The sequence below is a fragment of the Vulpes lagopus genome, chromosome 7 (assembly GCF_018345385.1).
Source record: "Vulpes lagopus strain Blue_001 chromosome 7, ASM1834538v1, whole genome shotgun sequence".
NCBI classification, from domain to species: domain Eukaryota; kingdom Metazoa; phylum Chordata; class Mammalia; order Carnivora; family Canidae; genus Vulpes; species Vulpes lagopus.
In genome coordinates this window covers 99,660,095-99,681,706 of record NC_054830.1, presented here as the reverse complement: position 1 = coordinate 99,681,706, position 21,612 = coordinate 99,660,095, and positions in this window count along the sequence as shown.

Below are 21,612 nucleotides of genomic sequence, written 5' to 3'. Positions count from 1 at the left end.
TTATGCTCAGTGAAACAAGTCAGAGAAAGACATTTATTATATGGTCTCTCTCATATACAGTATCTAAAAAAAACAACCAAACAGTTAATAGATACAAAGAACTGTTTGGTGGTTGCCACAGGCAATGGGTAGAGGGTATGAGGCATAAATGAAGTGAGTCAAAAGTAAAAAGAAAAAATCCTATGGAGGCTTCCCCACATTAGGACAAAATCCCAGCTGCCCAATGGGCAACTCTGATCTCTGTCCCTATCTGCCACATCTTCCCCCTTCCCCTTGCCCTCCCAGCCTCATTAAAAATAAAAAAGAAGAAAACACAGTGTGTGAAAGGGTATATTCAACATGTGTAGAAGGCAAAATTAATTCTAAGATGCTTCTCAAAATTTTGTCTTCTATTGTATATACTAAAATTGCCTCCCCTTGACTGTGGAACTTGTGAACATTTTCACAGGCATAACTCAGAGATACTGTGGGCTCATTTCTAGACCACCATAATAAAGTGGATATTGCAGTTTTCTGAGGGAACTCTATACTGTTTCCCATAGTGGTTGCACCAGTTTACATTCCCCTGAACAGTAGACCGTGGTTTTCTTTTTTCACATTCTTATCGACACTTGTTATTTCTAGTCTATTTGAAAATGGCCATGCTGACATTGAGGTTTTGATTTGCAGTTCCCTGATGGTTAGTGATGTTGCATATCTTCTCATGCATCTGTTGGCCGTCAGTATGTCTTCTTTGGGAAATGTCTATACAATTCCTCTACCCATTTTTTAATCAGCTTGCTTATTTTTTTCTTTTTTGCTATTGAATTCTGAGTTCTTTTTATGCATTGGGTATTATCTAATTTATGATTTGCAAATATTTTCTCATATTTCATAGGTTGCCTTTTCATTTTGCTGATTATTTCTTTTTCTGTGCAGAAGGTCTTGAATTTAACATAATTCTATTTGATTTTTGTTTACATGCTTTGCTTTGGGTGTCATATCCAAAAAAAATCATTGCCAAGACCAATGTTGAGGAGCTTCTTCCCTATGTTTTCCTCTAGGAGTTTTATGGTAGCAGGTCTCCATTTTGAGTTTTTTTTTTTAAGGTTTTATTTATTTATTCATGAGAGACACAGAAGGCAGAGACATAGGCAGAGGGAGAAGCAGACTCCTCGCAGGGAGCCCGATGTGAGACTCAATCCCAGGACCCTGGATCACTCCTTGAGGCGAAGGCAGATGCCCAACCCCTGAGCCCACTAGGTGTCTCTTGAGTTATTTTTTTGAGTGATGTAACATGGGGTCTGATTTCATTCTTCGGAGTTTGGCTATCAGTTTACCCACAGAATTTGTTGAAGATACTCTTTTACTCATTAAGTGTTCTGGACTTTCTTGTCAAATATTACTTGAACATATATGCAGGGGCTTACTTCTGGTCTCCCTTTTCTGTCCCATTAATTCATGTATCTATTTTAATACTAGTACCATGCTGTTTTCTCTATGTATACTACATAGCTTTGTAGTATATTTTGAAATTAGGAAATGTTTTTTCTTAGGACGCTTTGGCCATTTGGAGTCTTTTGTGGTTCCATACAAATTTTAGATATATATATGTAGGTATACATAGAGATATATAAATATATACATATAAAATATATATATTTTCTATTGTGAAAAATATCATCGGAATTTTGATAAGGATTATGTTGGATCTATAGATGGATTTGGGTAGTATGAACATTTTAATAATTCAATCTTCAGACCAATGAACATCAAATATCTTTCAAATTGTATCTTCATCTATTTCATTTATCAAGTTTTTGTAGTTTTCATTGTACAGATCAGATCTTTAATTTCCTTAGTTATATTTATTCTTAGGTATTTTTTGTGTGTTTTTTGATGCTATTATGAATGGGATAGCTTATTCTTTTTTCAGATATTGTTAGTGTATAGGAATGCAACTGATTTCTGAATGTTAATTATATATCCTACAACTTTAGTTAATTTGTTAATTAATTCCAACAGGTATTTTTCTTAATAAAAGCCTCTTCTAGTTGCATAACCCAAGATTCCTTCTTGTGGAATTAGAGGAGATTCATTCCTTTTGAAATGTAATAAAGAAGACAATGTCCCTATCTTCCAGGCTCTGTGAAAAGATAAGAGTCTAATTTGGATAGGTGTTTTGTTCCAAACTGTAAAGCTATCTCCTGTTATGAAAATACAAGAAAAGTTCTTTTTAAAAAATTATCTTTTTAGTAAGGCCAATTAGCAAATATGGATAGCTTAACATCTTCCCTCACCTAGGTACTTGAAAACACATCCACCCTTTGTTTAAGCAAAGTTGAATTCAGGCCGCCTTTGTGGTGTCTCTTCCCTCATGAAGTGACTTGAAATCAAGTTTCCTTATCTGTTTAACCTTTTCACAGGCTATTTCGCTTTGAAAATATTTTAGTTATAAAATCTTATTTAATGCTCACATCAACTCAATCACATAGGTGTGACATATGATTATCATTTTAAATGTTTTTGTTAATTACAAAGTTAGCATATATAATTTGTTATAAGAGGAGCTCAGATTCCAATCCAGGTAGCCATATTCTAGAGTTTATACCTTTAAAGACTACTTTAACGGTCTTTCTACCTTCATTTTTTTCATCTGAAAAATGGGCATAATGATATTTACATAACTAATTTTTTTAAGAATTATATGTTATAAACCTTAAACCTAAAATGATTAGGAAGAGAAAAACAAACAAAACCTCAAACTAGTGGAAAGAAGAATATAATAAAGATTAGAACATAAATAAATGATGTAGAAACTAAAAAAATAATAACACATATCAATGAAACCAAGAGATGATTCTTTGCAAAAATCCACAAAATTAATAAACCTCTATCCAGACATCAAAAAGAAAGAGAGAGAGAGAGAGAGAGAGAGGACTCAAATAAACCAAATCACAAGTTAAAGAGGAGAAACAACTAACACCACAGAAACACAAACAATTGTAATAAAATATGAAAAACTATATGACAACAAATTGAAGAACCCAGAAAAAAATAGATAAATTCCTAGAAAGACACAAACTACTGAAGCTAAAACAGGAAGAAATAGAAAACTTGAGCTGATTGATAACCAACAATGAAGTGTAATCAGTAATCAAAAAACACCCAATATACAAAGGTCCAGGACTAGATGGCTTCACATTTGAATTGTACCAAATATTTGAGCTAATTAGAGCTAATACCTATTCTTCTCAAACTATTCCAAAAAATAGAAAAGGAAGGAAAATTTTCAAACTCATTCTATGAGGACAGCATTACCTGATACCAAAACAAGATAAAGGGGGATTCCTGGGTGGCTCACTGGTTGAGAATCTGCCTTCCACTTAGGGCATGATCCTGGGGTCCAGTTTCGAGTCCCGCATCAGGTTCCTTACAGGGAGCCTGCTTCTCCCTCTGTCTATGTCTCTGCCTCTCTCTCTCTTTGTGTCTCTCAGTCTCTCATGAATAAGTAGATAAAATCTTAAAAAAAAAAAAAAAACATAAAGTTACCACTAAAAAAGAGAACTACAGGCCAATATCCCTCATGAACATATGCAAAAATCCTCAACAAAATACTAGCAAGCCAAATTAAATAAACATTTTAAAAAAATCATTCACCACAATCAAGTGGGATTTATTCCTGGATTGCAAGAATGGTTCAATATTCACAAATCAACCTGTGTGATGATACATCACATCAATAAGAGGAATGATAAGAACCATATGAACATCGAATAGATGCAAAAAAGCATTTGACAAAATATAACATCCATTGATGATAAAAATCACTCAACAAAGTAGAGTTAGAGGGAACACATCTCAACCTAATGAAGGTCATATTGAAAAGTCCATAGCTAACATCGTCTTTAATGGAGAAAAACTAAGAGCTTTTCTCCAAAGGTCAAGAACAACACAAGGATGTCCACTTTAACCACTTTTATTTAAGATAGTATTAGAAGTCCTAGCCACAGCAAACAAACAGCAAAAAGAAACAAAAGGCATCCATATTGTCAAGGAAGACCTCAAATTTTCACTATTTGCAGGTATTCTATGTAGAAAACCTAAAAGACTCCACCAAAAAAACTGCTAGAATTGTTCCACAAATTCAGTGAAATCATAGGATACAGAATCAACCTACAGTAATTTATTGTATTTTTATATGCCAATAATGAAGCAGCAGAAAGAGAAATTAAGAAAATAATTCACAATTGTATAAAAAATAATAAAATACCTAGGAATAAACCTAATCAAAGCAGTGAAAGATCTGTACTCTGGAAACTATAAAACTGATGAAAGAAATTGCAGATGATACAAAGAAATGGAAAGACATTCCATCCTCATGGATTGGCAGAACAAATATTGTAAAAGTCTACACTACATGGAGCAATCTACGCATAAATACAATCCCAGTCAAAATACCACCAGCATTTTTCAAAGAACTAGAGCAGACACTCTTAAAATTTGTATGGAAGCACAAAAGACCCTGACTAGCCAAGCAATTTTATGAAAGAAAAGCAAAGCTGGAGGCATCACAATTCTGATCTTCAAGTTATGTTACAAATCTGTTGTAATCTAAATAGTATGATACTGGCACCAAAAACGACACATAGATCAATGGAACAGAATGGGGAACCCAGACACATAACTATATTGTCAATTAATCTTCAACAAAGCAAGAAAGAATTACCAATGACAAAAGGACAGTCTCTTCAACAAATGATGTTTGGAAAACTGGACAGCAATATGTAGAAGAAAAAAAAACTGAACAACTTTCTTACATCATACAAAAAAAATAAATTCAGAGGCACCTGGTGGTTCAGTTGGTTAAGCGTCTGCCTTCGGTTTGGGTCATGAACTCAGGGTCCTTGGATCAAGCCATGTATTAGGTTCTCTGCTCAGCGGGGAGTCTGCTTCACCCTCTTCCTCCACCTTTGTGCTCTCTCTCTCTCCCTCTCTCTCAAATAAAAAAAATCCTGAAAAAAAAATTAAAATGGATTAAAGAACTAACTGTGAGATTTGAAACCATAAAAATCCTAGAGGAGAACACAGGCAATAACCTCTTTGACATTGATCCTAGCAACTTTTTTCTAGATATGTCTTCTGGTGTAAGACAAACAAAGGCAAAAATAAACTATTGGGATAACATCAAAATAAGAAGCTTCTTCACAGAAAAGGAAACAATCAACAAAACTAAAAGGGAATGTACAGAATGGGAGAAGATATTTGCAAATGACATATCTGATAAAGTGTTAGCATCCAAAATATATAAGGAACATAAAATTCAACACCCAAAAACCAAATAATCCAATTTAAAAGTGGGCAGAAGACATATTTTATTTTTTCTTAATTTCAGGAAAATTTTTTTGAGTTGCAGACTTTTTAAAATATATTTGTTTTGTTTCCTTACTTTGGTTCTTCAAGAATTTCTATAATTCCTATGTTCACTTTCTTTGTATAGTTTTAGTATTTATCACTTATTCTCAAGTATTTGACTCTGTATTTACTTCTTAAGGTTTTTCTCCTCTCATTTTTAATATTCTATTTATCTTAAGGCATCATCTGTTATCTTAATTTACTCTTTTTTAAAATAGTTTCATTGCATCCATTTTCTCAGGCACATATTTCTGGTCTGCTTTCACTATTGGTAGGCAAGTTAGTGTGCAACCTATTACCTTTTTTTCTTATAATAATGTGTATATGACTTGATATTGATATATTTCTATTGCCAATTTTTATGTGAAATTAGTTTTCCTGAAATTTTGGAATCACATGTCAGGAAATTCTCATAATATCACTGAGCATTCTCTTGTTTTTTATATATAGGATTAAACCATCTAGTGGCTTGCTTTCTGAACTTTCTTTGTTTTGTTCCCATATCATTTTGCCAAGTCTGCCATAACAAAATACCACAAATTGGGTGGCTTAAGCAACAAAACAATTTTTTTTTTCAAGTTCTGGAGGCTAGAAGTACAAGGCCAAGGTGTCAGCAGGTTTGGGTTCTCCTGAGACCTAATTCCTTGGTTTGCATGTCTGTCTTATTGCTGTGTTGACACATGGTTGTCTCTTGGGCTTTGCATTTTCTGTGTCTAATCTGTTATGAGGACAATGGTCAGATTGTATTAGAGCAACACCTAAACAACTTCATCTTACCTTGACTACCTCTTTAAAGGCTCTATGACTTCAGATACAGTCATATTGAGATATCGGGGGTAGGAGTTGCACATTGAATTTGGAGGGGTCACAATTCAGGTCATAACAGTTCCCTTCCCCAGCTTTCATATAGATTTCTTTTTTTCCTTTACTTGTTTGTTCCTATTTTGCCCAAATTTTACTCTAATCCCAAAAGTATATCATTAATGTTGTTCCCTTCTCAGAAGGAAGCCCTGAGACATCAGTTTCAAGACTACACATAAAGTAGACTCTTCCAGCTTATTCAAGTCCTTCCAACCTGGGGTACCTTGCACTCTCCCAGTATTGGAGAGGGGAGAATGCCACTAGGTTTCAGCTGCTGCTCTCAAACTGGTGACTCCTACTCTCTAGGAAATACCTACTGACTATTTTCAAGTTATTCTGTTCTCAGAACCTCAGCTACTTTCCCAGTTCATACCTTCCTCCCAAATAGAATCAACACCATGTAGGATTTTGGTTTTTAGTGGTTTGTCCTCATCTGGCTCATATCATATGGTATAGAGCTCATTAGGACTCTCCACTTAGTTTTGTTTTAAATATTGTTTAATGATTAATGATTTTTCTATTTTGTTCCCCTGATTTCCTTGTATTAGTCATTTGTTTTCTTTCTTTTCTGAATCTGCATTGTTACATGTTTATCAACTTTAATATTTTTAAAGACACATCTTATGATTTTATTATCTCTATTGCTTTGTTTTTTTATTCATTTATTTCTGTATTATTTCTTTCATTGTATTTATTTTAGGTTTAATTTTATCATCTTTTTCTAGTATTTTTTGATATACTATGTTTTCATATCATCAATATTGATTTTTTTTTATTTCTCTTTTTGGTCATTTGGAATCATGTTATTTAATGTTCAAGTAGTTGGGAATTTTTCATGTCTCTACTTTTAAAGTTTTTTGTTTGTTTTGGTTGGTTTGTTTGTTTAGAGACAGAGAGTATGCAGGAGCAGTTGCATAAGAAGGGGAACGGCTAGAGGGAGAGGGAGAGAGACCATTTCAAGCAGACTCTGTGCTGAGCATGAAGCCTAATGTGAGTCTCAATCCAACCACCCTGAGACAGTGAACTGAGCCAAAACCAAGTCGGACACTTAAGTGACTGAGTTACCCAGGTGCCCCAGGTTCCTACTTTTAAACTGGCAACTAATTGGGGGACCTGGGTGGCTCAGTTAGTTAAGCATCTGCCTTCAGCTCAGGTCATGATTCCAGGTGTGGATATTGAGTCCCACATCTGCCTCCCTGCTGTGGAGAGCCTATGTCTCCGTGTCCCTCTGCCACTCTCCCTGCTTGTGCTTGCTCTCTCTCAATCTCAAATAAATAAATAAAAATATTTTAAAAATAAATTGACAACTAATTCTGTAATGGCCAGAGAATGTATTGTCAACAATTTTAATTATTTTAAATGTTTTAAATCTTGTTTTATGGCCTAACATATAATCCATTTCTTGAACTTAAAAAATGTGTATTTTTTTTTGTTGATTATAGTGTTTTATTGATTTCAATCAGGTGCACTAGTTGATAATATTTCCAAGTACTCTCCTACTAACTAATTGTTTTATCAGCTGTAGAATAAGAAGTGTTGACAACTCTAATTGTAGATTTATTTATTTTTCTCTTTTCAGTTTTTGTTTGATGTAATTTTAATTGGTGTTACACAACTTTTAAAATGTCTATTTCCGCATTATAGAACTTCATCATCATTATTAAATTTAATATTTCCTATTTTAATGTCTAATTGCTCTGTATTTATAGAATCATTCCAGCTTTCCCACAATTCATGTCTGTATGGTGCATATCAAAAAAGAACAAAAGGCTCCTAACAATCAGTGACCAGCTACACACTAAGAGATATGCCACATTGTCCCTAAAGACTCTCCTAGCTACAGGGCTAGGTTCTTAGGTTTTTTTGTTTTGTTTTGTTTCTGTTTTATTTTTAAATACACTTGATTCTAATGGTTGTGTTAAAAATATTTTCTGCTTATTACATTGTCTTTGTTTAAATTTTTAAATATGTATATTTTTTATTGGAGATCAATTTGCCAACATATAGTATAACACCCAGTGCTCATCCCATCAAGTGCCTCCCTCAGTGCCTGACACCCAGTCACCCCATCCCTCCATCCACCTCCCCTTCTGCTACCCCTTGTTCATTTTCCAGAGTTAGGAGTCTCTCATGTTTTGTCACCCTCCCTGATTTTTCCCACTCATTTTCTCTCCTTTCCCCTATAATCCCTTTCACTATTTATTATATTCCCCGTATGAGTGAAACCATATAATGATTCTCCTACAATTGATTTACTTCACTCATCATAATACCCTCCAGTTCCATCCACATCGAAGCAAATGGTGGGTATTCATTGTTTCTAACAGCTGAGTAATATTCCATTGTATATATAGACCACATCTTCTTTATCCATTCATCTTTCGATGGACACTGAGGCTCCTTCCACAGTTCGGCGATTGTGGACATTGCTGCTATAAGCATTGGGATGCAGGTGTCCTGCTGTTTCACTACATCAGTATCTTTGGGGTAAACCCTCAGTAGTGCAATTGCTGGGTCATAGGGTAGCTCTATTTTTTAACTCTTTGAGGAACCTCCACACAGTTTTCCAGAGTGGCTGTACCAGTTCACATTCCCACCAACAGTGCAAGAGGGTTCCCTTTTCTCCACATCCTCTCCAACATTTGTGGTTTCCTGTCTTGTTAATTTTCCCCATTCTCACTGGTGTGAGGTGGTATCTCATTGTGGTTTTGATTTGTATTTCCCTGAAGGCAAGCAATGCAGAACACTTTTTCATGTGCTTGTTGGCTATGTGTATGTCTTCTTTGGTGAAATTTCTGTTCATGTCTTCTGCCCATTTCATGATTGGATTGTTTGTTTGCTGTTGTGTTTGTTTTTTTTTAAGATTTATTTATTTATTTATTTATGATAGACATAGAGAGAGAGAGGCAGAGACACAGAAGGGGAGAGAAGCAGGCTCCATGCCAGGAGCCCGACGTGGGACTCAATCCCGGGACTCCAGAATAGCGCCCTGGACCAAAGGCAGGCGCTAAACCGCTGAGCCACCCAGCCACCCATCCCCTGCTGTTGAGTTTAATAAGTTCTTTATAGATCTTGGTTATTAGCCCTTTATCTGATATGTCATTTGCAAATATCTTCTCCCATTCTGTAGGTTGTCAGTTTTGTTGACTGTTTCTTTGCTATGCAGAAGCTTTTTATCTTGATTAAGTCCCAATAGTTCATTTTTGCTTTTGTTTCCTTTGCCTTCATAGATGTATCTTGCAAGAAGTTGATGTGGCCAAGTTCAAAAAGGGTGTTGCCTGTGTTTTCCTAGAGGAGTTTGTTATAGTTTCATTCTTCCACACGTGGCTGTCCAATTTTCCCAGCACCATTTATTGAAGAGACTGTCCTTTTTCCAGTGGATAATCTTTCCTGCTTTGTCGAATATTAGTTGACCATAGAGTTGAGGGCCCATTTCTGGGTTCTCTATTCTGTTCCATTGATCTATATGTCTGTTTTTGTGTCATATTGTCTTGATGATGACAACTTTAGAGTACAACTTGAAATCTAGCATTGTGATGCCCCTGGCTCTGGTTTTCTTTTCCAATATTCCCCTGGCTATTCAAGATCTTTTCTGGTTCCACACAAACTTTAAGATTATTTTTTCCAACTCTCTGAAGAAAGTCCATGGTATTTTTAAAAGGTATTGCACTGAATGTGTAAATTGCCCTGGGTAGCATAGACATTTTCACAATATTAATTCTTCCAATCCATGAGCATGGAATATTTTTCCATCTTTTCGTATCTTCCTCAATTTCTTTCAGAAGTGTTCTGTAATTATTAGGGTATAGATCCTTTATCTCTTTCGTTAGGTTTATTCCAAGGTATCTTACGCTTTGCGGTCCAATTGTAAATGGGATTGACTCCTTAATTTCTCTTTCTTCAATCTCATTGTTAGTGGTTAGAAATGTCACTGATTTCCAGGCATTGGTTTTGTATCCTGCCATATTGCCACATTGCTGTATGAGTTCTAGAAATCTTGGGGTGGAGTCTTTTGGGTTTTTCTACGTACAGTATTATGTCATCTGCGAAGAGAATGACTTTGACTTCTTTGCCACTTTGAATGTCTTTAATTTCTTTTTGTTGTCTGAGGCTAGGACATCTAATACTATGTTGAATAACAGTGGTGAGAGTGGACATTTCTTTCGTGTTCCTGATCTTAAGGGAAAGGTTCTCAGTTTTTCCCTATTGAGAATGATATTTGCTGTGGCCTTTTCATAGATGACTTTTAAGATGCTGAGGAATGTTCCCTCTATCCCTACACTCTGAAGAGTTTCGATCAGGAATGGATGCTCTACTTTGCCAACTGCTTTCTCTTCATCTATTGAGAGGATCATATGATTCTTGTTTTTTTTTTTTTCTTGTTGATGTGATATATTATGTTGATTGTTTTATGAGTGTTGAACCAACCTAGCATCCTGGGGATAAATTCCACTTGGTCATGGTGAATAATCTTCTTAATGTACTTTTGGATCCTATTGGCTAGTATATAGTTGACAATTTCTGCATCGATGCTCATCAAGGATATTGGTCTATAATTCTTCTTTTTGGTAGGGTTTTTGGTTTTGGAATTAAGGTGATGCTTGCCTCATAAAATAGGTTTGGAAGTATTACCTCCCTTTCTATCCTTCAAAACAGCTTTAGTAGAATAGTTATTATTTATTCTTTGATAGAATTCCCCTGGGAAGCCATCTGGCCCTGGAGTTTTGTATCTTGAGAGTTTTTTGATGACTGGGGCAATTTCTTCCCTGGTTATTGGCCTGTTCAGGTTTTCTATTTCTTGCTATTCCAGTTTTGGTAATTTGTGTTTTTCCAGAAATGTGTCCATTTCTTCTAGATTGCCTAATTTATTGGTGTATAGCTGCTCATCATACATTTTTAAAATAATTTGTATTTCCTGGTATTGGTTGTGATCTCTCCTTTTTCATTCATGACTTTATTAATTTGACTCTTTTTTTCTTTTTAATAAGCCTGGCTAATGGTTTATCTATCTTATTAATTCTTTCAAAGAAGCAACTCCTGGTTTTGCTGATCTGTTCCTCAGTTCTTCTGGTCTCTATTTCATTGAGTTCTGCTCAGTTCTTTATTAACTCTCTTCTGTTGGGTGTAGGTTTTATTTGCTGTTCTTTCTCCAGTTCCTTTAGGTGCAAGGTTAGCTTGTATATTTGAGGTTTTCTTCCAGTTTTTTGAGGGGGGCTTGTATTGCAATGTATTTCTCTCTTAGAACTGCTTTTGCTATATCCCAAAGATTTTGAATAGTTGTATCTTCATTTTCATTAATTGCCATGAATCTTTTTAATTCTTCTCTAATTTCCTGGTAGACCCATTTATCTTTTAGTAGGATGCTCTTTAACCTCCACATGTTTGAGTTTCTTCCAAATTTCTCCTTGTGATTGAGTTCTAGTTTCAAAGCACTGAGGTCTGAAAATATGCAGGGGGCAATCCTAATCTTTTGGTTTTGGTGGAGACCTGATTTGTGACCCAGTATGTGGTCTATTCTGGAGAAAGTTCCATGTGCACTTGAGAAGAATGTGTATTCAGTTGCGTTTGGATGCAAAGTTCTGTAAATATCTGTGAAATCCATCTGGCCCAGTGTATCATTTAAAGTCCTTGTTTCTTTAGTGATGTTGTGCTTAGCATATCTGTCATTTGCAGAAAGTGCCATGTTGAAATCTCCTACTATTAGCGTATTATTATCTAAGTATGTCTTTACTTTGGTTATTAATTGATTGATATACTAGGCAGCTCCCACATTAGGGGCATAAGCATTCAGGATTGTTAGGTCTTCTTGTTGGATAGATCCTTTAAGTATGATATAGTGTCCCTCTTCATCTCTTACTACAGTCTTTGTGATAAACTAATTTATCTGATATGAGGATTGCTACCCTAGCTTTCTTTTGAGGAAAATTTGAATGATAAATCATTCTCCAGCTTTTCATTTTCAGGATGGAGGTGTCCTTAGAATTTAAATGAGTCTCTTGCAGACAGCAAATAGATGCGTCTTGCTTTTTTATCACTACGTCTTTTTATGGGATCATTTAGCCCATTCACGTTCAGAGTAACTATTGAAAGATATGAATTTAGTGTCATCATAATACCTATTCAGTCTCTATTTTTGTGGATTATTTCTTTGGGATTCCTGTTTGTTATTTCTCAGCTTATTTCTGCAGGTTCATTTTGTGCTAAGTTACTGATGATATTTTCTGACTTTTTCACATATTTAGTAATTTTTTATTGTATTCTTGTCATTACAAGTACTAAGTTCTTGATTATCTGATATTTTTTCTGATGTTTTATTAATAGGTATTTTTTCTATGACAGTTAATTTACTTACAATTAAGCTTGATCTGTTGATGCTTGTTTTTAAGCACTGCTAGAATTTGAGAGTAGGTTTTATTCCAGAGCTAAATTAGTCATTTTCCCATGGCATCACTTTTCTTGAATTTCTATTGAATACATCTGTATAGTCAGAGAGAGATCTCTCTACTCTGGAAGGTCAGAATTCAAACTTCTCTTGTCCTTACATGATCTTTTGTACTTTTCCAGCTTACAAATTCTTGGTAACTATTCTTTCCCAGTAGATGTTTCTTGTCTGACTTTGTAGAGTTTTCTCACTCTGCATGTTCAGCTTAGTATTTAACCATGAATTTATGAGTATTACTATGTAGATTTATGCACTCCTTTATCTTCACAGCTTTCTTCTTACTGGTACTTTTTCCTTCAAATGTCAGCTACTACAGCAGCCCCAATCTTGGGTCTCTGTATCCTCAGCTCTCTGATATACATTTTTAGGTTCCTTTACAAAGGTCCAGAAATAATCTAGAGTTAGAAAGCACATACAGTTGTGGAGCTCACCTCATTTATTTCTTTTCTCTTAGGAGTTACACTTATACACTGTTCTTGGTATCTGAAAACAGAAATTTCACATATTTCATCCAATTTTGAGGTGTTTTGTTGTTGTTGTCTTTCTTTTGTTTTGTTTTTATCTGGGAGGCCTAGTATCAGTTACTAATATGGTTGCAAGCTAAATTCTAAATTATGTGTTTTTAAAATGAGCGATTAGCAGAAGCTTTCCTTACATCTGGCTGGACTGAATTAAATCTGTGGAAGTATCCCAAATTTACTAAATGTTTTTTAACATAAATAATCAAGTATGCTTATAAAAATGTGTAAATTAAATTCAAGATTGTATAATTGAAAATTGGAGAGTACAGATTCGATCTTTACATATGAATTAGTTCATTTTAACATATATCTTGAAGAACGACTAGGATTTTACTAGTCATAAAGGAAATATTTGTAGAGTATTACACATAAACCTTATAGCATAAGTAAAGGTTTGGAAGTTTGTCCACGTGTGAAGTCTTGAAAAAATATCAATAAATTTTATATGATTAGACCTTGGGAATCTTGGGCTGTGCAATGAAAACTGGTTATTGTGGTGTGGTAAATAGGTTTCATTACAGGAGCTAAAGCAAGGAAACTATTTTCGAAGCTATTATTTTGGGAGCTAAATATGAGCCCTTGAAAGGAATATTTTTGGGAGTAAAATTTTTGTGCTTTCAGTCTTTTTGTGCCTTCAGTCTTTTTTTTTTTTTTTTTTTTTTTTTTTTTTTTTTTTTTTTACCAATGTGATAGATTTGTGACAAAGCATGGAAAAAATAGGTATTTCTGAAAGGACTATCTATCTATATATGTTCATTCATGAGCTTAACTAACTTTCTTGGTGTTATTATTTCATTATTTATACAAGATGCATGCAACCTCCCTAGAAAGAGGGCAAGATTTTCCCTAGAAGTACAAGAAGGAAATATTTAAAAACTTATTTATATTTATTTTATCCCTTACCTCTGCTTCAAGACTATTTTCTATATGCAAGAAATATTTAAAGCAGACTGCTTATATTTGGAAATGTGACACTGGTATCTATTCAACTTGTATCTTTTTCATTACTTCAGACAAATTCCACTCTTATCTTTCACTAGGAAGGCTGAGGTAGTCAAGAAGAGCTGAACTAGAAGCCAAGCCTTTAGCTTTGTATGCTTCACATTAGACCATTAGATCCCTCCTTCTAGATAAATAAACTTACATCTAATTTTAATATGCTAAAGTTTCAATTCTTCTATTTCCCTCATTGCATGCCTTGTATGTAATTTATGCCAAAATACTCTCACCAAAGCAGTTCCAAATATATGAAACTATAATGCAAATATAATGCAATAAGGTATTAATTCAGAAAATTTAAATAAAAATAAATTTTCAATAGATACAAATTAAATCAACTTTTCTTACAAGATAAACCTTATAAGAAAAAAAATTAGGGATCCCTGGGTGGCACAGCAGTTTGGCTCCTGCCTTTGGCCCAGGGCGGGATCCTGGAGACCAGGGATTGAGTTCCACGTCGGGCTCCCAGTGCATGGAGCCTGCTTCTCCCTCTGCCTGTGTCTCTGCCTCTCTCTCTCTCTCTCTCTGTGACTATCATAAATAAATAAAAATTTAAAAAAATTTAAAAAAAAGAAAAAAATTATCTCACAAGGCCAAAAATAAAAAGGGCACAACAAATCACAATAGCATTTTGTGAATGGGTTGTGACTGTATTGGTGAGACATCACTAGTACCCAGAGTTGATTTTTAGCCCCTGAATAAGGTTGCACACTTCATTTTAATGATGCAGTAAAATATTGCTCTTGTAAAACTAGAGCATAGAAATAATGCAATACTTTGTATCATCCTTAAAACCTAATGAAATTTTCAATGTCAAGGACATTGAAAATAGCCTTCAGTAAAAGCTAAAGCATTACTAAGTGCCCTCATTAAGATATCACAATCAAAGCTTTCTTTTCAAACCAGATTTTTTAAAAAATTGCTAATGTATTTTTAGAGGCTTTAGATAATTATCAAAGTGCATAAAAACAACTTTTAAAACACTAGTATTAAGAAGAATAAAGATTTTCACGGATATTTCAAAAGAAGAAAAAAACTTGAAAACAATCCATTAGGAATCACAGAAGGCACAATTGGCTTGATCTGTACTACCAGTACCCCAAAACAATTTTCAAAAGGTATTCTTCAGTTGTACCCTAGCAAACAAGATAACCTTACATAGAAGAACTGAAAAATGCAAAACAAATGTCTACCTTTCAATATCAACTGAAGTTGTTCAGTTTATTGTTGAGCCTAAAGGGAATTAATTAGTTAACCTCCTCCATCACTACCAGTTTGAAGTTATGTGAAAAGAGACAGGACTAGAAACCTGGAGAAAAGAAAGTGTTGAAGGCATAACATGAAAGAAATTAAGAATAATCTTCACTGAAACAAATCTATCTTGTAGTTTAAAAAGGATACTAGTAAGTTAAAAACAGGGTCATTCATTATAGATGTTCTTTAGTGTGGATCAAAGTACACGGAAGAAATGTTCACCTTTGAAGTTAGGTTTTTTGCTTGAATTCACATACCCATAGTGCTTTTCGCTTTCAATTTGACTTAATGAATTAACCATTTATATATTAAATAACACTATATGCAAGCAATCTGCTAATTGCTGCAAGCATACAACAAATCAGTTTAAGTTCTTTATATCTAGGAACTCACCATCCAGCAAGAAGGACAGAGATGAGAGATTCACATCACCACTAAAAACAGTATTTAATTTGCATTCTGTACATTGATGCCACATCTGAGGGAGTATTATTCTCTTAGGCATCATAAATTTATATAATTATTAAAGAAATTTTTGGCCAATGTTAATAAACTATCTACTCTCCTGAGTCTAGTGAGTTGGGTTTTTTTCATTTTTAATATAAGTATTTGGTGGATAGAAATCAGCAAGGCTATGAAACCACTAGCAGGAAACTTTCCCAGTATAGTTTAAAAGTATTTACTTTGATAAATTAAGTGTAGCCCAAATACTAGCTCCATCTTTTTATGCCCACAAACTTGATTGGGTAAACACAATCTCAATTATTCCTTTGAGGGTCAACTAAGAAGTTTCCAACACTCATAACTAAAAGCAGTATGAAAATGCATAGATTTATATGCACAACAGAACTACCATGGGAATCAGAATATTTGCATTTATAGAACCAGCACATTTTCTTCCTGCATGCACTGTGATGAGGAAAGTCAAGTACGTAATTAGCAATGGCTTGATGAGAATCAGAATAAGTGATAACATAAATAAATAAAATTTACTAGCAACAGAACTAAGATACCTAATGTGTACATATATATTCATAATTGGGTTGCTGTTGACATTGAGTCTATAATATTCAAATGTTATTGATAAAATGCCTAAACCCACCTTTTACCGTTATGATGGCATCATTAAAGGAGTACTAATACTTGAGGTCTATAGACATAGTCTTCTTGTTATACATACATATTGTATGTTTTGTTTTATAACATATATGTATAATAACTATATTATTATAGTGTAGGCTAACACTATCAGCCTCTCTGACTCTCTTTGTCTTGGTTTTCATTCATAAGTTCATGTGACTGATGCATAATTTATATGTGTTAACCCCTTTCCATTGGTCTCTGGTCCAACTTCTGGTATCCTGACTCATAAAATGCATGGCTACCATTTCAATCATTACATGTTGACTTTTAAGTTTGTGTCAGAGAACATACAGTTGTTGAGTTAGGGATGAGGTAGAGTCCATCCAAATCTGCAGAATAATCCCCATGCATTTTCCTTTGGCACAGTCTTAATCATGGTTAATAAGAATAAATACTATTATGGCTACCAGTAACTTTCTCCTTATTGTGGAAGTTATATACTTTGAGTATCCAGTTTACTTAAAATAATTTAAAGACTATGTATTTAGCTAGAAAACTAATGAAATTTTATGGACTGCATGGTTTCACCACATACAGAAATCAAACAATATTTACTAACACAAGATAAAAGAGAGAGAACCAAAGAGTTTTCATAAAGATTTTGTAAACCAAAAATGTTACATTAATATTCCTAATAGCTATTCTGACCAATCTATATAACAAAAAGTGGATGAAGAAAGGTTGCTAATTCTAACTTGTCTGAAGATGTGGTTCTGCTAAGATTATATGATTTATGATTGAAATTACTGAAATATTGACCTTTAAAGACTCCTAATTAATTGAATATTATATACCAAAACGGACTGATTTTTATAATGTAAATGGGTAAAATTAGAGTAGTATCCCAAAGTAATTAATTAGGCAAAGGGAAGAATTGAAAGAAAGAAAGAAAGAAAGAAAGAAAGAAAGAAAGAAAGAAAGAATAAAGAGAAAAGCCATTACAAAAATACAAAGCCATTTAAAAACATTTGAAACCACTGTTCAAGTGATATTAGATTAATGGGAAAATTGGCACATTTAAACCTTTCACTTCAATATAATGTTATTTCCATTTCTATTTGATTATTAAGCCCCTATAAAACTATTCATATTACAAAAAGAACAAATATACCAAACAGCCACATCATGGAGTGAAATGAAAAATGTACATACTATATTAAAGTAAATCATAATACTTTAAAGAAATTTGTGCTTATGCTTTGGCCAACACTTCTAAGAACCTAAATGGTGTGTATTTCCTTATAGTCCAGTGGGGATTCCTTAATTGGAAAAACAAAAACAGCACATTTAGATGACCACTAAGGGTTTATCTAGCTTCACAGTGTATTAGTTTTTAAATCAGGATGTTTTGGTTTCAGATGACAGACATGCAATTAATATTTATTTAAGAAAAAAATAGCCTGTGAAAAGTACAGAGTTATACTGGTTTAGGGTACTGCCTAACACTGGAGGTAGATATAAGACTCATTGCTGTTTCTTTCCTTTATTCTCAGGGTGTTTCTGTTTGTGGTGGCTTCTGGAAACTATACTCTTGCATCATCCTCCTTCTATTTTCCAAAAGTTCCAATAATATTTATAGAATTAAATTTAATTTCTCTCATGTTCATCCTTGAATTTATCACTATGGACAGTGGTAATAACTACATGATTTGGCAAGCTCTGGGTAGTGTGCCAATATCTTGGCTTACAGTGGCAATAGGCATCTCCACAAAGGGAAATTGAGGCACTGCCTCTCAGCGCCTGGTTCATAGTTGGCCCTACACAGAAAATTTATGAACAAATGATCAATTTGTATTCCTTTTTCATGAGTATTTTCAGTTTCATCATATGCTGGGTCATAGTTTAATGTTTTTCGGCCATGATGGCTGCACGAAGAAAAATACTGCTATTTTTGATTGTTAAATATACCATCATCTTCTGGACAAGAATTTTCCCTGAATCATATCAAACCTGAGGGAAAAGCATATTTTGGATCCAGTAGGGTATTTCTATAGTACCGTGGGCTCCTAGAGGAATTCATCTTACCATGAATGTTCTTTTCAAAGCTTTGTAATACGGGAATTTTGCCTCAAACCTGGTACCATGATAAATTTTGATCTTAGAATGTTACATCCAGGGAAACCAAAGGGAAGAAATCCCCAGAGCAGCCTTGTCTCATGGAAATTTCTATGATGATGGAAATTTTTTCTAACCTGTGTTGTCCAGCATAGTAGCCACTGGCCACATGTGGCTATTAAATACTTGAAATATAACTAATATGATTAGGAAACAAACTTAAATTTATTTAATTTTAAGTAACTTAAATTTAAATAGCTTGATGGGCTACATATTAGACAAAACATCTCTAGACAGTAAACTGCATGAGGTCATGTCTCTGCTACTCATGGTTATATCCTCATGTAGTACAGTTTCTGGAGAATGGCAGGGACCTAACTGTGTTGTCGTTGATAATGATACCAATAGATGACATCCAGGCACTTCCTATAAATGAGGCACAGCCCTAAGTTCTTTAAGTACTTCATATAAGTATCTTTCCAAAGATGTTTCACATCTAACCTAATACTATAGAGTATTTCCCAAAACTCAGAGTGTTGTGGAACGCAACGAAAGACTCCAGCCCACTGTAATCTATGAATTGAGTAGCCTTGATTCAACAGAATATTCTCCTAACATAATGTAATATAATAGTGCAATATAATAATACATTGTGACTGCTCTTTTTTGTAAGCTTTATTGAGGTAAATTAATATATAAAAATTGCACATTTTAGTGTATAATTATAATGAATTTGGACATATGCATACACCCATGATACCATCACCACAATCAAGGCATTAAACATAGCCATAACCTCTAAAAATTTCCCTACATTCTTTTGTGTTTTGAGAATGTGCACATATGTGTGTGCATGTTCAGAATCCCTGTGACAAGATCTATCTTCTTAACATATTTTAAGAAAAATATTGTATTGGAAACTATAGGCACATTTGTTTTACAGAAAATTTGTTGTACAGCAAATCTCTAAGATGAAACTTGATATCCTTTGATAAACTAATTTGATCTTTCCCCCATCAGTCTTGGCAACCACCATTTTATTCTCTGATCCTATGAGTTTGATTATTTTAGATACCTCATATGAGTGGAATCATTCAGTGTGTGTCCTTCTGTGACTGGCTTATTTTACTTAGCACAATTTCCTCTGTGTTCATTCATATTATAGAAAGAGGCAGGATTTCTTGTTTAAGGCTGAATAATATTGTATTGTACATACTAACATTTGTTTTATCTATTCATCTGTCAATAGACATCTGGATTGCTTACATATTGTGGATATAGTGAATACTGCTATAATATACATTGTGAGCACAGATATATCTTTGAGATCCTGATTTCAATTCTTTTGGATAAATACCCAGAAGTAGAATTGTTGGATGCTATGGTAATAGCTCTATTTTTAAAATTTTTGAGGAACCTCCATGCTGTTTTCCATAATGGCTACACCACTCTATTAACCCACCAACAGTTTATAGTGATTCCAATTTCTCCACATCCTCACCAACACTTAATATCTTTTGACTTTTTTTAAAAAAATATTTTATTTATTTATTCATGAGAGACACAGAGAGAGAGACAAAGACATAGGAAGAGGGAGGAGAAGCAGGCTCCATACAGGGAGCCTGAAGGGGGACTCCATCCTGGGGCTCTGGGATACATCCTGAGCCAAAGGCAGACTCCCAATCTCTGAGCCACCCAGGCATCCATGTATCTTTTGACTTTTTGATAATAGCCATTCTAACAGGAATAAAGTGATATTCCTTTGTGGTTTTGACCTATATTTCTTTGAAAATTAGTGATGTTGGGCATTTTTTTCATATACCAGTTGGTCATTTGTTTGTATCCTTTGAAGAAATGTCTATTCAATTCCTTTGTGTATTTAAAAAAATCAGGTTGTTTGTTTGGCTATTGACTTGTAGGAATTCCTTATATTTTTGGATAAAAACTCATCAGATAGATGATTTGCAAATATTTTCTCCCATCCTCTAAGTTGCCTTTTCATTCCATTGATCATTTCCTTTGCTGTGCAGAAGCTTTTTAGTTTGATACAATCCCACTTGTCTATTTTGGTTTCATTGCCTGTGCTTTTGGTGTCAAATCCAAAAAATCATTGCCAAAACCAACGTCAGGAAGTTTTCCCTTATGTTTTTTTTCAAGAAGTTTTATAGTTTAGGTCTTTTGTTAAGTTTTTAATTCATTTTAATTTATTTTTGTGTATAGCATAAGACAGAGATGCAATTTTATGCTTTTGCATGTGGATATCCAGCTTTCCCAGCAAAAACACAACTCAATAAAATCACATCTTGATTCTTCAAATTCCACAATGAAGATAGAATACTTATAGTGGGTGGATGTTTAGATTTTTAGGGCCATTTATTTTCTTTTTTGTGATAGACTATTTCTGATCCCAAATTACCACACACTTTATCTACTAATGCATTAGTAATGTGTTAATCACAGGTATATTGCCATGATTTTTCACTTTAATGAACTCTCATGATTTAAATTTGCCTAACATCAGACCAGTTTTCAGAAGATGCTCTTTTTTATTTATTATACTTTGCCAAAATTAAATGTAGAATTGTGGTGTTTGTTTGTTTTAAGAAAAAATGAGCCATTCAAATAAAAATTTAGAAATCTTAGGGAATCAAAAGCAAAACAAAGCAAACAAAGAAATACATCTGCTACAAAGAGGAACATATGATTAGATAATCTGTTTTTCAAAATGAGGAAATTAAGATAGGGATTTAAAAAGAAAAGTGAATCAAGAATGCCTGAGTGTGTATCTCAGCCCTGTAACTTATTATTATCATTAAAATATTTATAATAATATTTTAACCTACCTATGCCTCAGTTTCCCCATCAGTAAAATAGGGATAACAATAGTGTCTACCACATAGTGATATGAGACTTAATTTATATACGCAATATACTTGATAGCAC